At 34.0% G+C, this 13,631-nt stretch overlaps 1 protein-coding gene across 1 annotated transcript in view; it reads left to right on the plus strand.

The window, feature by feature from the left end:
• The first annotated feature begins 12,543 nt into the window (after positions 1 to 12,543).
• The window catches only part of LOC129790741 (mpv17-like protein), an 85,720-nt gene continuing 84,632 nt past the window's right edge, over positions 12,544 to 13,631 (plus strand). The window contains exon 1 of the mRNA XM_055828433.1: positions 12,544 to 13,143. The gene's annotated coding sequence lies outside the window, so the exon portion shown is untranslated. The remainder of the gene's footprint in view (positions 13,144 to 13,631) is intronic.

A 13,631-nucleotide genomic window follows, 5' to 3' on the forward strand; every position in this document is an offset into this window, starting at 1 on the left:
GTCCAATCGTCGGAATCCTTCATAACCAGTTGAAGACATCGCCGTCGGATGCTGAACAATGATTCACCTTTGCCGAAGATCTTGGTGAGCTTTTCGACAGATTCCTTGAAGGTGAGATCCGAAGGGTTCCGGGGACGCAAAAGATTGGCATACCGTGAGTACACGGTGGCGTCTAGCCGGCGTAGAAGCAACCTTACACGTCCGGGATCATCCAAATTCTTCCCGTCTTCCAGAAACGTGGATTTATAGCGGTCGTACCATAACCCAAATGTCTGATTGTTCTCCGGAGAGTACGAAAAGGGGATGATAGACCTCGAAAGTGCGTCCACGGATACTTCCGTGGCAGTCCCGGAAGCCGCAGCAAGTGCTGGACCACTGAGTTTGGTGTCTATAAGCCTCTCAATGGCAGCAGTGAGACTTCGCATGAGTTCCTCGCCCATATCGTCCGCCACTTATTGTGTAGCAATAGTTACTTTTATTTGGATCACGTGTAGGTTTAATTCATTTATTTAGAAACAGGAAAGAGTAGTGACATTCTAAAATTCATATTGACATTTCATTCATAATATTCAGCATGGTGCTCGAGGCGCCCTCTGACATCACATTTTGGTAATTTTGTCCCTGTAGAGTTTGCAAAATAACGTGATCATCCCTCATTTATTGTCCGTTCTTTATATGCTCTTAAGGAACGTTTATGAGAATTTTCAAGGTTCTAGCCCTTCCAGTGGACATTTTAGGTTCACTTATACTTACACGTCTTTATTAATCATTAAAATCCTTAAAATCAAACGTCTTAATTAAAAAGAAAGTAATTTAATTGCATTAAATATATAATAAATTTTTATTTCCTATTTATTTTAGCCACGTTTGATTGCTTAAATATGTATTCAGAACCCCTCTCTTGCCTACATCTCTCTATCTTTTCCTTACAATCTCAATGAAGAACATGTTATACTCGATGGAAGATATTCGAGCATAGAAATCACGAAGGGATTTATATATTATTCCCTTTTTTTTGGCATGTTCAAAAACTTTTTCCTTCTTCTTCAATACCTTCTCACTCAAATCCACGTCATTCGCTCCGCAAGACGAGACCAATATTCGACTGCTATATGTTTGAAGAATATTTCTTCTTATATCGTCATGATATCTGCAGAAAGTTATATAACTTCCACCCCCGTCCCCCCTGAGGCTGTGTGTGTGTGAGTGGAAATCCGTCTGATGGCGGGAATCATGGTGAAATCAGCCTTCCTCAACACAGCTGCAGGGGATGAAGATGGAAGTGAATTTCCGAATTACCGAGAAACTCCATCTTCCTTTACCTCCATCAAACCTTCAAATACACACAACCCCATTAAATCTGCGGCTCCTCATCTCACTTCAGCTCTTCTGCCTATTTAGGTTTATATATAATACGTTGACATACAGAAATGCATTCACTTTTCCAGGAAGTCTCCGCCATCAGAGACAGCTCCCACGTTTCACCATAAGATATCTCCTCGAGGCATTCAACTCTGCATGACTTAATGAAGGATTAACGTCCAATGCGACTTAATCTTTGTAGCTTTTGCTATATATATTCCACTTGTGAGACGTTATTTTCCCATTGGAGATGAGAGAATTAAAAGTTTTACGATGGGCAATTTATGAAATATTTATTTTAATATCAGACTCCATTCCAATTTACGGCCACGCAGTTTTATTTCGGCAAGCAGCAAAAATTCACCCAAGAGAATAAATTACATCATAATATTTGTGATTCATATTATTTCTCTTTATTGTGCTCCGCCTGACGCACATTTTCGGCTTATGCTGTCTCCGAGGGAAGAATGTTTGATACAGACAAGAGGGTAAGCCAATGATGATTCTCTTTTAAGTGAATTTATTTATTTTTTGTCATTGCAGAGAGATTTTTGTGTATTTTGCAGATTTTCATTTAAACAATGAATTGAACAGCTTTTAAAACTTCCAGCGATGTTTTAGTGTTTTTTTTTAATTATAATTTGTTTTGCGGTCCAACAGGGAAATTAACAGAAAAATTAAAAATTTTAAAAATGTTTTTAAAAAATCTGAAATTAGTCTGGTTTGATTAAATTCAGCTTATTGGAGTAAGGCTCTTAAGGCTAAGACTAATTGTATTGCGGCTGAATACAATATTTAGATTCAGCCTAAATTCAACCTGGCTTAATCTAAAAAAAACTTATTTTCAGCCTAAAAAAACTAAGCTTTGATCTAGCCTAAAGTCAAGTCTAGCTTAAAAAAATAAGGGCCTTAAGGAGGTTTAAGAAACAAGTCTAGTAAAAATACATATTTAGGCTTAGTTTGAAAAAGAAATAAACCTAATTAAAAAAAAAACAAACCGTTAATTAAAAAATCAGGCCTAGCCTAAAACAATTAGGTTTTAAGCTTCAAGAAAGCCCGAAAAACATAAAGTTTGTTCCATGATCTAAATCTAGCTTAAAATAGTTAGTCTAACTAAAGAAAATTAAGCCGAACTTGACGTAAAATTTACTAATAAGTCCTAGTCCATTCTTCAAGTCAGGCTTGAGTTTTTTTAAATCTAGGTCTAGACTTTTTATACTTGACTTGAATTTTCTAGGCAATGCTCTAATTTTTAGGGCTCGGCATAAATGTTTTAAAGCCAAACTTTAGTTTTTTTGGTCAGGCCTAAGTACTTTTGACCAAATTATAGGTTTTGAAGCTAAAATAGGTTAAATTGCAGCTAAATGTGTTTTTAGATGTAGCCCTAATTCATCCTAACCCAATTCTAAAAAAAAACTTAAACCAAGCTTAAAATCTAAGTTTTAGTTATGAAAACTTGAACCTGTCTTAAGAAACTTTAGCCGTACAGTGGTGTTTTAACCCCATATAATAGTTTTTGCAATTTTTCAAATACTTTTTTAAGGAATAGAAAATTGTTGAGCAAATCCGGATACAAAACCTGTCCTCAAAGACTAATTATAGTATCTAAAAAAATCATCAAAAAATATTCTTTTTCTAACGAACAATTTGCAAAATATGAAAATGAGTTTTTATTTAATTTTCCAATAACTTTTGCTCCTCTATTGACACTTGAATAATATTCCCGCATTCTTCTAGCATGCAGTAAAACACGCTATTTTGCAATAAAAATTACGAAAATTTACATTTTGCAAAGTACGCCAGAGTAATTGAGAGTACTGTGCAAATGCACGTTAATCATTCAACACTGAGGAGACTTAAATCCCATTAAAAAAGAGTATCCGTTCATGGACAATTTGCACATCAATCGACAAATCGTTAATATTAAATACAATGTGTGTCTCTTCTCACATCTCAATGACAGTGATCTTGAAAATTGTTTTGAAGATTACTTATTGTAAGTTTAAACTTCCAAGTGAGAAGTTTAAAAAACTTTAAAGACATTCTCATGGCCTCTTTTAGCATGTAATGTGTGTGCCCCTCAAACTTTTCGAGGGACATTCTGTCCATATTTTGGAGGAATTTAAACACCAAATGGATTTGCATTGATGAAAATCCCCTTCGTTTGGTTGATTAAATTTATTAAGCGCAGACACTATCTGATTATCCGGCATAGAATGGACTCCATTGGCTTTATAGATAAATCCCAATTGGGTTTGGTTGTGTTGAGGGTTGGGTGAGGGTTGCTGCAAATTAGCTGTGCGTGCAATTTGATAGAGCACAGTGCAACCCCCATCTGTCGCTGGAACTATATACAATGTGCGCGAGGGTTTATAATTAGAAAGAATGCATTATATGTCTTCTTTGTCATCTCCGGCATTTGGTTTTCTGCACCAATTTCACGCAGATTACTATCGACACGTTTCCCTACTCGTAAATAATATTAATAACAATAATCATCACATGCACAAGTTCTCACAACGGGCACGTGGCGGCCGTTTTTTTTTTCTTCTTTGCTTTTCTTTATGCTATGTTGCACTCGCCTCTTTCTCACACGACGCTTTTGGGGCCATTGTGTATGTTTATGCGCGCGAATGTGCCATGAGAATTGAGAAATCATGCCCCATCTAACGGATGCCGAATGCAAATGTGGATGCACTGACGCCGTACTATATAGGAGGGGTCCCTCCCCCCTGATGAAATCACCCAAGATGCCATCACAGAGATTGTGGACGTCAAATCGATAGCAAAATGTCTTTTCACCTTGTCCGCGAGTGTTTTATTTTCCCGACTCGTCACACAAAAGAAGATCATGCGCCTAATTTATGACCCCCGTCGTCCCCTATCACACCGGGTGTAGTCACCGTGTGGGACCCAAAAGCAATTGACTTTTGCTGTAAGCACACCGCGGTCGGGGCAAGGTGACGCGCCAGGTACGTCGTGGAAACAAATGGATGGTAAAATATTTGCTCTCGACGAAAATTTCATTTTAGCAACGAGCGGCAAAACTTGGGGAACTTTAATTAGTGGCAAACAGTGTAAAATGTTGTGTAAATTGAAAGATGCCTCGAAAGTCTCTCTCGTGATTCCCTCATTTATTCATTAGCAATTGCACGCGGTGGATGGGCGGGAGAGAGGGTAAAAAAAAATTTCAAGGGAGTGGAGCATGAAAAGCAACTGCAGAAGTTCTTCGTTGGACAGTTAATTTGCATGAAACAACATTATTTTGAGAAGAAGAAAAAAAAGTAACTTCTGCAGAGATTTTGCACTCAAGAAAATCGATTTGTTGCCAAGAAAATTCCGCTGTAGAGACAACTGGGGCTAATTGAGTTTAATGGGGGTTTGGGAAAGGCTCAAAAAATTATATATTTCCCATACAAGATACATAGCGAAATTACCAGGCGTCTCCATCTATTTAAATGCATTTAAATTAAATATCAAAAAATGATAACTCATTATTATTCCACCTGGCGTCTCCACTGGACTTTTCTACACTTTGGCTTAATTGTCTTGAATTCTAAAATATGAAACATTCAGTCAGATGCCTCAATTTCATTTCAGCTATTTTGCGTGCAACGTGAAACATAAAAACAATGAAACATGCGCTCTTTTATCACTAAATTTATTCTAATAATGTTTTCAAAGGAGATTTCTCAGATGAATCGTCTTCTTTGGCTTATTCTAGATAAATTTCAATTTTTTCTAACTAGGAAAAGCAATGAAAATAAAAACTTAGGAAAATTACATGTTTCATGTTTGTGTTACGTATGACCCAAGAAACGCGAAAGGGTTAAAAATGATATCAGAAGAGAAAACTGATAACTTCCTCATTTTCATTTCATTTCGTTTTGGGCGGAATTCACTACTCAGTCGGGCTTAAAATTTTAAATCGGTTTTAAGGTTTTAAGACAGTTTTTTTTTAATCTGACTTGATTTTTTAAAATAAAATAAAATAGTTCTTTAATCAGAAAATCTTACATATTTTCCAGGACAACTCATGAAAATCCATGTATGACTCAAAAAAACTGACTTAGAACCTTAAGCCCGATTTAAAATTTTAAGCCCGACTGAGTCAGATAGTTATAAGGTTTCTTAAGTTTTTTTTTAACGATTTCTCAAGTTTCCTTAAGAACTTCTCAATTATTCTTAAGGAAATTAAAGATTTATTAAGATTTTAAAAATTTTCTTAAGGATTTCTTAAGTCAGGCTAAATTAGGCCTAATTAATCTTTTTCGAAGATTTTTCCTGCCCGTCTTCGGGAATCGAAAAATGTACCTTTAGCCCGTTTTAACTTGACTTAAAAACTTTTGTATGTTTTTAGGAAATCCTAAAACTATCTAACTAAAGAATTTCACTGTTTGACTTTGAATTTAATACTTTGAGGATCACAAAAAGCAAAAAAATGAAATATTTTATCGTTTTAAGATATTTATTTTGTTGATGCTCTCAGAGCAGATTTCTCAGTCTTAATAGCCGTAGAAAATATGAAGATCTACATATTAAAATGTCTCCCTTCCTATTTTTCTACATAAGTTTAGAGCTTTTTTTAAATTGGAAATATATTTTAATTCATTTAAATTTGGGATAATATAACTGTTCCCGTTTAAGGCAAACAATATAATGAGATTCTTCTAGAATTAAAAAAATATATATTTAGAGCTTTAAAGTATTTTCTTTTAAATTTGTTTACCTTATAATTTAGTTAAAAGGAAATATTAAACTAGCTGTTTTTTTCTGTAGGGGAGACCGGGGTTAAAAAAGTCACTTAAGGGTTTAGAAAAAGCTAAAAATATCATATTTCCCAAATAGATAAAACGAAATGTACAGCTTTACTGCCCTATAACTCTTTCTCAGATTATTTTATTCTATCTAGCTAGGAAATATGATATTCTAGGCTTTTTCCAAACCCTTAAGTGACTTTATTAGCCCCGGTCTCCCCTAACGTTTTATTTAAAAAATAATTTATAAATATACCTAGAATTCGTTAAATACTCAGCTCCTACCGCCCCTATTTTTTATTAATCCAAATAATTTACAATTTTCCTTTTCCCTATCAATTTCTTTGGGTGTAAATACAGCGTGAAAACTTCCGAACGTTAAAACTCCCTTCCATTTGAGATTTTTGATGAGAAATTGTGATTTAGCAGTGGCGGAAAAGGTTATACCTCTAAATGCCATACTTAATTTTTTGGCAGAAATTCCGCAAAAGAAGTCGGTTGAGGGGTTTTCGCGAGAACAAAAAAGCGACCTTTTGTATGCGAATTCCAGCTTATGCTCTCGCCATGAGATGGAATTGAGGCGGTTAACGCGGAATGAGGGGGTTTTTGTATACACCTTAAGTAGCTCTGAGGGAGATTAAAGATTGAGGGAATTATAACACATATAAAAAGGTCTGGAATGGCGCTGAGCACGAATTTAGCCGTGTGACACGCAATCGTTAAACTGTTTTAATTCTCTTTTGAGTCAGCAATCTTCCACAATATGAAATTCCTCTGCAAAACTTGCGGGATTTTGTTTTAAAGGCGAATGAAGTTTTCCATCTATGCAGCTACCGTGTGCTCCCCTTTTTCGCCAAAATACTCTGCGCGTCTTACATCCATTTCGTGTTTATGTAGTCCAAAAACTTTATATGGGCTATTATTGTTTTTTTTTTCTTACCAACAACAACATTAGTAGGAGAGGGGTTGAAACTTCTCGAAAATTGCCGGGAGAAATCCCTCCTCAACACGGCATCGCTGTGAGAAATCATATTTATACAAATTCAACATTCTCCGCAAACTCAGAAATTTCGTGTTTGGGCTTAAATTGTTTTTATAAATAGACAGAGGAGCTTTCTGTATTTTTAGGCACTCCTCTCACACTCCCATATAAAATTGGTTGAAGGAAAAGAAAACTCATTTTACCTTCTAACCCATACATTTCGCTTTTAATTACAAAACAACCTACTGTGTGCTGAGAGGGAATGGGAAAAGAATGTGTGGATTGAGGTGGGTTCTTTTGGTTCTTTCCGTGGAGTTTTGTGTTGGAAATCAAAATAATATTTTCTAGAAATGCTGCGAAGAGTTTTTTTTTTACGTGTGTGAGGAATTATTCATTCATAAGAATTTGGCATGAATGTTTCTAAATATGAGGATTCTGTGGCAGTTCTAGAAGGTTCTTTATGTATTTGACCTTGTGAAAGTCTTCTAGAACAAAGATTTTTAGTATAAATGAGTCAATTTTCATCTAAAGATTCCCAAAATAAATATTAATTTATATTTTGAATGAATTAATGATTTATTCTCTGCTAGAATGGAATTTCTAGAATAAACTTTATTAGCATATAAAATTAGTGACAAGAGCAGCTATTGAAAGCTTTTCCATCTCTTCCATAAATTCGCAAAATTTTTTTTTTCAATTTATTTATTTATTCAAAAGGATGCTATCATAGAAAGAAATTTTTAAATATAAAAGATATTGAAAATATTTCCTTAAGAAAAAAAACCTCTAAGAAAAAATGTAAATTATGGTAAGAAATCTTGAACTTTATGGCACAACCTAATAAATTTAATTAATTAAATCATACAACGACTGTTAGTATTACAATTAACAAATTATGGAGCCTTTCTGCATTTTTAAAGTTCGACGTTTTTCTTTAAAGCTAATTAGTTGGTATACCACAATCGTGGCATACCAAGTATTTTATTTTTATAACGATTGATGTGTCTTTTCAAACTAGTGACATTCTTTTTTTCTTAACGTTTTACATCCCTTAAAACGTTAGACTTTTTTCTACAACTGTTTGACACATAATTTCTAACGTTAATAATTTATTTTCTAACGTTTAACGTCTCTGTGATGTTTTACGTTTATTTTCTATTGACTGGGGTTACTTTGAACGTTTGAAGTTTCTTTTGTAATTTTAAACAAATCTGTTTTTTTTTTTAAGTTGAAAATTTCTTCTAAAGTTTGACATTTTTTAAAATTTCGAATTTGCTTTCTAACAATTGACATTTCTTTGAAAGTTTAACTTTTTTTTTAATGGTTAACATTTCTCTTTTAATTTTTGATTGATGTTTGACGTTTCCTCCAAATTTTGACGTTTCTTCCAACATTTGACATTTGTTCCGACGTTTGACGTTTCTTCTGACGCTTGATGTTTCTTCCGACGTTTGACGTTTCTTCCGACGTTTGACGTTTCTTCCGAGGTTTGATGCTTCTTCTAACTTTTGACGTTTCTTTCATCGTTTTACGTTTCTTCCAACTTTTGACGTTTCTTCCGACGTTTAACGTTTCTTCCAACATTTAATTTTTTTTTAAATGTTTGAAATTTATTTTCTAAAGTCAAAATGTTTGTATTAACATTAGTAAATCGAATGTTTAAAATTTTCCGTATAATTTTATGCCTAAAAATAATTCTTTTGATCTCTCTAAAAACCAATCTAACGTTATTTGGTGTTTGGACACACAAATCCCCCTCCCCTGACTACACCACTGTCCAACATCATTCACAGGATGCTTTTAATGAATCCAAAATACACAAAAGCCTCAATTTCAGCCACAATATAATCATGGTTTTTGCATATCTCTTCCTCCACTTCAAAATCATTTTATACATCAATTCCATTGAACTGTGCTTGTTGTATACGAAATTTTATGAATGCTAAATGCTGAAAGTATTCATCAAGCTGCGGAATGCGTTGTCATGGGACAAATAGTGTTGAGATTAGAGGGACAGAGCCGTATACAAGCAATTTATGTGTTACTTCATTCATATCGTAGCATTTTGTGATCTGAATCGCTTTCATTTTAATGAACATTTATGGTCCAATTAATGTGATGCAATGGCATGAACAATACGAGATGTTGTATAGGATGAAAAAAAAGCCAGATACATACAATATGCCTCCGCTTAATTGGACAATCTATGCAGAAAAGAGCGTGATGTGTTTGAGAATTGGAGGGCTATGAGTGGGGTTCACAATTTCTGCATTGAAGAAAACTTCCTATATTATGCATTTTGCTTGCTAGTAGCGGCATGTCATTCACATTTGTGTGTTGAGTATAATCGTGCTGTGAGTGCATCCACTGCGATTATTATTCACATCGTCTCATCGTCAAATTAAAGGCAATTATTTAGTTTAGGCTACAGAGCGAAACGGATAAAATTCAATTTATCTAATTCACTTCTACATCTCCCAATGCATCTCTCAATTTAACTCGATTGTGAATGCTAGAATGGCAATATGTTGCGATGCAAAGAGCGAGGCTTCCACACAATTTATGGAAAATACTTCATTTATACTAGTTCACTCTCCTCCTTGAGAGAGTTATGTATGTATGTATATCATTTTGAGTTATCTCCCAACAAAAGGTATAAGAGAATATATATAGCATCCCCATACTATTTATTCATATAACCCAAGCTCACATGCCTTATAGCTCTGTGAGAAACAAGTCATGTTTCTCGGGGAAAATGTTGAATAACATTTCTCCATTCTAGCATATACGGAGAGATTGTATCTCCTTGGATATTTTTCCAAACACAAACCCATCCAGCATGTCCAATATTGACAAAAGGAACCGTATACAGAAGCAATAATAATATTTCAGCTAAAAGGAGTTTCGAAATTTCCATCTCAGCGACTTTCCATTGCTCTAAAGCCCTCCCCCCCCAACCGGCGCCTCATCCCTCATATACCCCCGTGTATGAAATATTCTCAAACAGGCGAGATTTTATGTGTAAAGAGTATTTACATACCTTATTTAATTGTTAAAATTCTCTCCCATATAAACTTTCTGTATAAATATTCAATGTATGAGTCTGGGAATTATGGGAACGATGCCATGAGAGATGGGGAAAGCTGAAATTTTCCGTACATGGGGATGCAGCAAATTCACCCACACCCCCGCCCTCTGCAGAATTGCCCAGATTGAAACTTTTGGACGGAAAAGTTTTTCGAGGGCAACATTTTCCTTTCTCATATGCCTTCCCCCACGCCCCCCGTCGAATTTTCCCCCTGGGGGATAGAGTAATTGAATTGTTTTCCAATGGCAAGAATGAAACTTTGTTGTAGCCCATAGCAAAAATTCCTTCGAATACTTGCATTTTATTGGTTATACGGTGAGGAAATTTATCTTGCAGAAAAAAAGGGAATTCAAGCAGTTCCAAAGGGACTGCAAAAGGAAGCAAAGCTTGAAATATGAGCAAATCATGACGTGAATATTGGTTTTATGGATCACAAAACTTCAAAATCACGTACAAATTATAAGAATTCTTAAACTCAAACCTTTGAACGGAATATTCGGTTTTAAGGAATTTTATTTAAAATCGGAATTTCGGAAAATTTTAGACCTTTCGCAAGGTCAGAATAATATAAAAAAATGTATATAACAATAAAAAAACAATCAGACATTCGTTCAAAATTTTACACTCTCAAACTGTTCAGAATCCCTGAAAAAATAGAATGAAAAATATCAGACGATAGAAATTGAAAAAAAAAGATCTTTAGAAAATATTTCAATCTAAAAAATTTAAAAAGTTTGATCCAAAAAAAATCTTAACAAAGAAAAATTATTCTAGTTAAATCCTAATGTTAGAACTTTGATAAAAATTTAAAAAATAAGAAAAAAATCTTAAATTACAATTTTTGAACGAAATATTCTGGTTCAGATTTTTATTTAAAATCAAAATTTCGGAAAATTTCAGACCTTACGCAGGCTATACAATAATATAAAGAAATGTACATACATTCAAAATCAAAAAACAAGCAAGTACAGGACTTACCTTAAGACTTTTACTCACTATTTGTTTATAATCCCTATAGAATGAAAAGTACCAGACGATAAAAATTGAAAAAAAAAGATCTTTAGAAAATATTTCAATCTAAAAAATTTAAAAAGTTTGATCCAAGAAAATTTTAACAAAGAAAGTTTATTTTAGTTAAATTCTAATGTTAGAACTTTGATAAAAATTTAAAACATAAAAAAAGAGATGAGATACTTAATATTATATTATTAAAGATTATACGTTAACCTTTAGTATAGATTATGAAAAATGTTTCAACATTTTAACGATAGATTTTTTTAAAACAAATGTTAGAGTTAGAAATTGAAATAAAATTTAAAATTAGAATTTGAGAGCTAATTAAGCTCCCGAAATTCTAACGTTTAAAAGTCAGAAGTTAAAGTAAAATTTTCTTTGTTTTTCCGGTCGTCGCCAGGGGTAGAAAATTTCGTCCAAATGAAAGACTTACTTCCCAAAGCTTTCAACCCCTATCCGGGCCTTCCTCAGTGGCTGGAACTGTTACGAGTAAGAATATTAATGTTATATAAATATGTTTGAATGTAAATTGTTAAATAAAGAAATTCACCCACTTCCAGCCACTGAGGAAGGCCCGGATAGGGGTTGAAAGCTTTGGGAAGTAAGTCTTTCATTTGGACGGAATTTTCTACCCCTGGCGACGACCGGAAAAACAAAGAAAATTGTCTTACGCCAGGTTCAAAACACAAGTTTAAAGTAAAATAATTTATTTTCAAACTTGATGGTCTTAATTACCTTTTAAATTAATAAAGCTGTTAAAAATCTGACGAAAGATTTTTTGATAATATTTTTAGGTTTAAAACTGTTCTTTTCACTCACATTTTCCCTTTCCTCGTTTTAGGAAAAAACCATAATTATGGTTTTCCCGTTTTGTTAAAAATTTAAATTCAATTTAGATTAAACCCTCATCTCTTGATCTTGTTTTTCAACATACTTGACTATAACCTCTACACGTCGCTCGCTTAACTTACTTTACCGAGTTTATCTTCTCAATCCAACTCTAAACTTAATTTTGGCATTACATATTAAACTGAAAACTTTTTAATTTTATATTTAAAAAAAAGACCTTTATCCACTTTGCGGCATTAATTTCAAATATTTACATCAAAGTATTTTCGTTGTTTCTTTGCAAGGAGTGAGTTTTGAGAACAGAGTCTCTATATCGTATATTAATAAATAGAATAATGTAAATTACGGCATAAAAATTCCTCTGGTGGTGATTAATGGTTAAGGGCACATCAGTTGAATTTTGTGTTTTGGCACCTCATCTAGCCCATGTGGCTTCTGCATTTTCTTTCTGGGTTACTTGCCAAAATATATTACATATACCTCTCAGATGCTGCAATTGGTGGTGACAGTCCTTCATGGGGGGTATGACGATTCATTCTGAAAATAAATCCACGCTCAGTTAATGAGCGTCTCTCATTCGAATTGGTTATATATTTCTTTTTGTCCATTTTCCACCCACTTTTTTTCCTTTTTAACTTTCCTTTAACTTCCTTGGCATCTCTCCCCCGCTGTTGTTGGTCTGTCGCTCTTTGTGCTGAAGAAAACGTGAGTGGCAATTGGAAAAGGCGATAATTAAAAACACCCCGTCGAACACTGAAAAAAAGGGGGACGGGAAGAGTGAGAAGAGCTTTTGTCTACAAGAAGTTGAAGAAGTTTTTACCAGTGCGAGAGCACTCTTTGGTACATATAATTCGTAATTCGATTGTGAAGTCAAGTTGGGTGGCAAAAGAGGGTATTTTTCAATCACTTTCCGGACTTGTGAGCGCACAATCACGGGGGATGTGTGAGAAATTCTATTAATTTTTACCCCCTCGCAATTCCAAACAAGAACTTTTGAAATTCTACAACAAAGAAAATTGCAATTTGTGCTTTTGAGAAGAAAAAAAAAAACCTTGAGGGGAGAGAAATCAGCTGAGAAGCTTGTCAAATTGGTAAGTTTATTTTCTTATGTATGAACCTCACATGTTGTTTTAAATATAGAAAATTATATTTATACCTTGTGCACGCGATTGTTGCAATGTTGGGAGGAAGTGAGACACGTCTTGGACATTATGTCTCCCCTACTCGTGCTTATGCACGAGATTTTAATTAGCAATTTTATGTGAATGGAGTATTTTCATTTCTTTTCTTTTTTTAATGTTAGCCAGTTTCTGCCACTTAAGAGGATTTTCAAGTGAATTTATATCTTTAACAGGGTGTGTGGGTTCAGATGATTAAAACATTGTTTTCGAGCATCTGAAATTACTTCTTATCCAGGATATGGTAGAAGTCTAAAAAGAATTTTATAACTCTTTAATTTACTTCTGCCGGTTCCTAGAAATACATGACTGAATGAAATTTTAAGGAATGATAGCTCTTGATTAAAGAAATATAAAGATTTCTCAATAACTCAAAGAAAATTATTCCGATTTGAGCAAAA

The sequence above is a fragment of the Lutzomyia longipalpis genome, chromosome 2 (genome assembly GCF_024334085.1).
Source record: "Lutzomyia longipalpis isolate SR_M1_2022 chromosome 2, ASM2433408v1".
Lineage (NCBI taxonomy): Eukaryota > Metazoa > Arthropoda > Insecta > Diptera > Psychodidae > Lutzomyia > Lutzomyia longipalpis.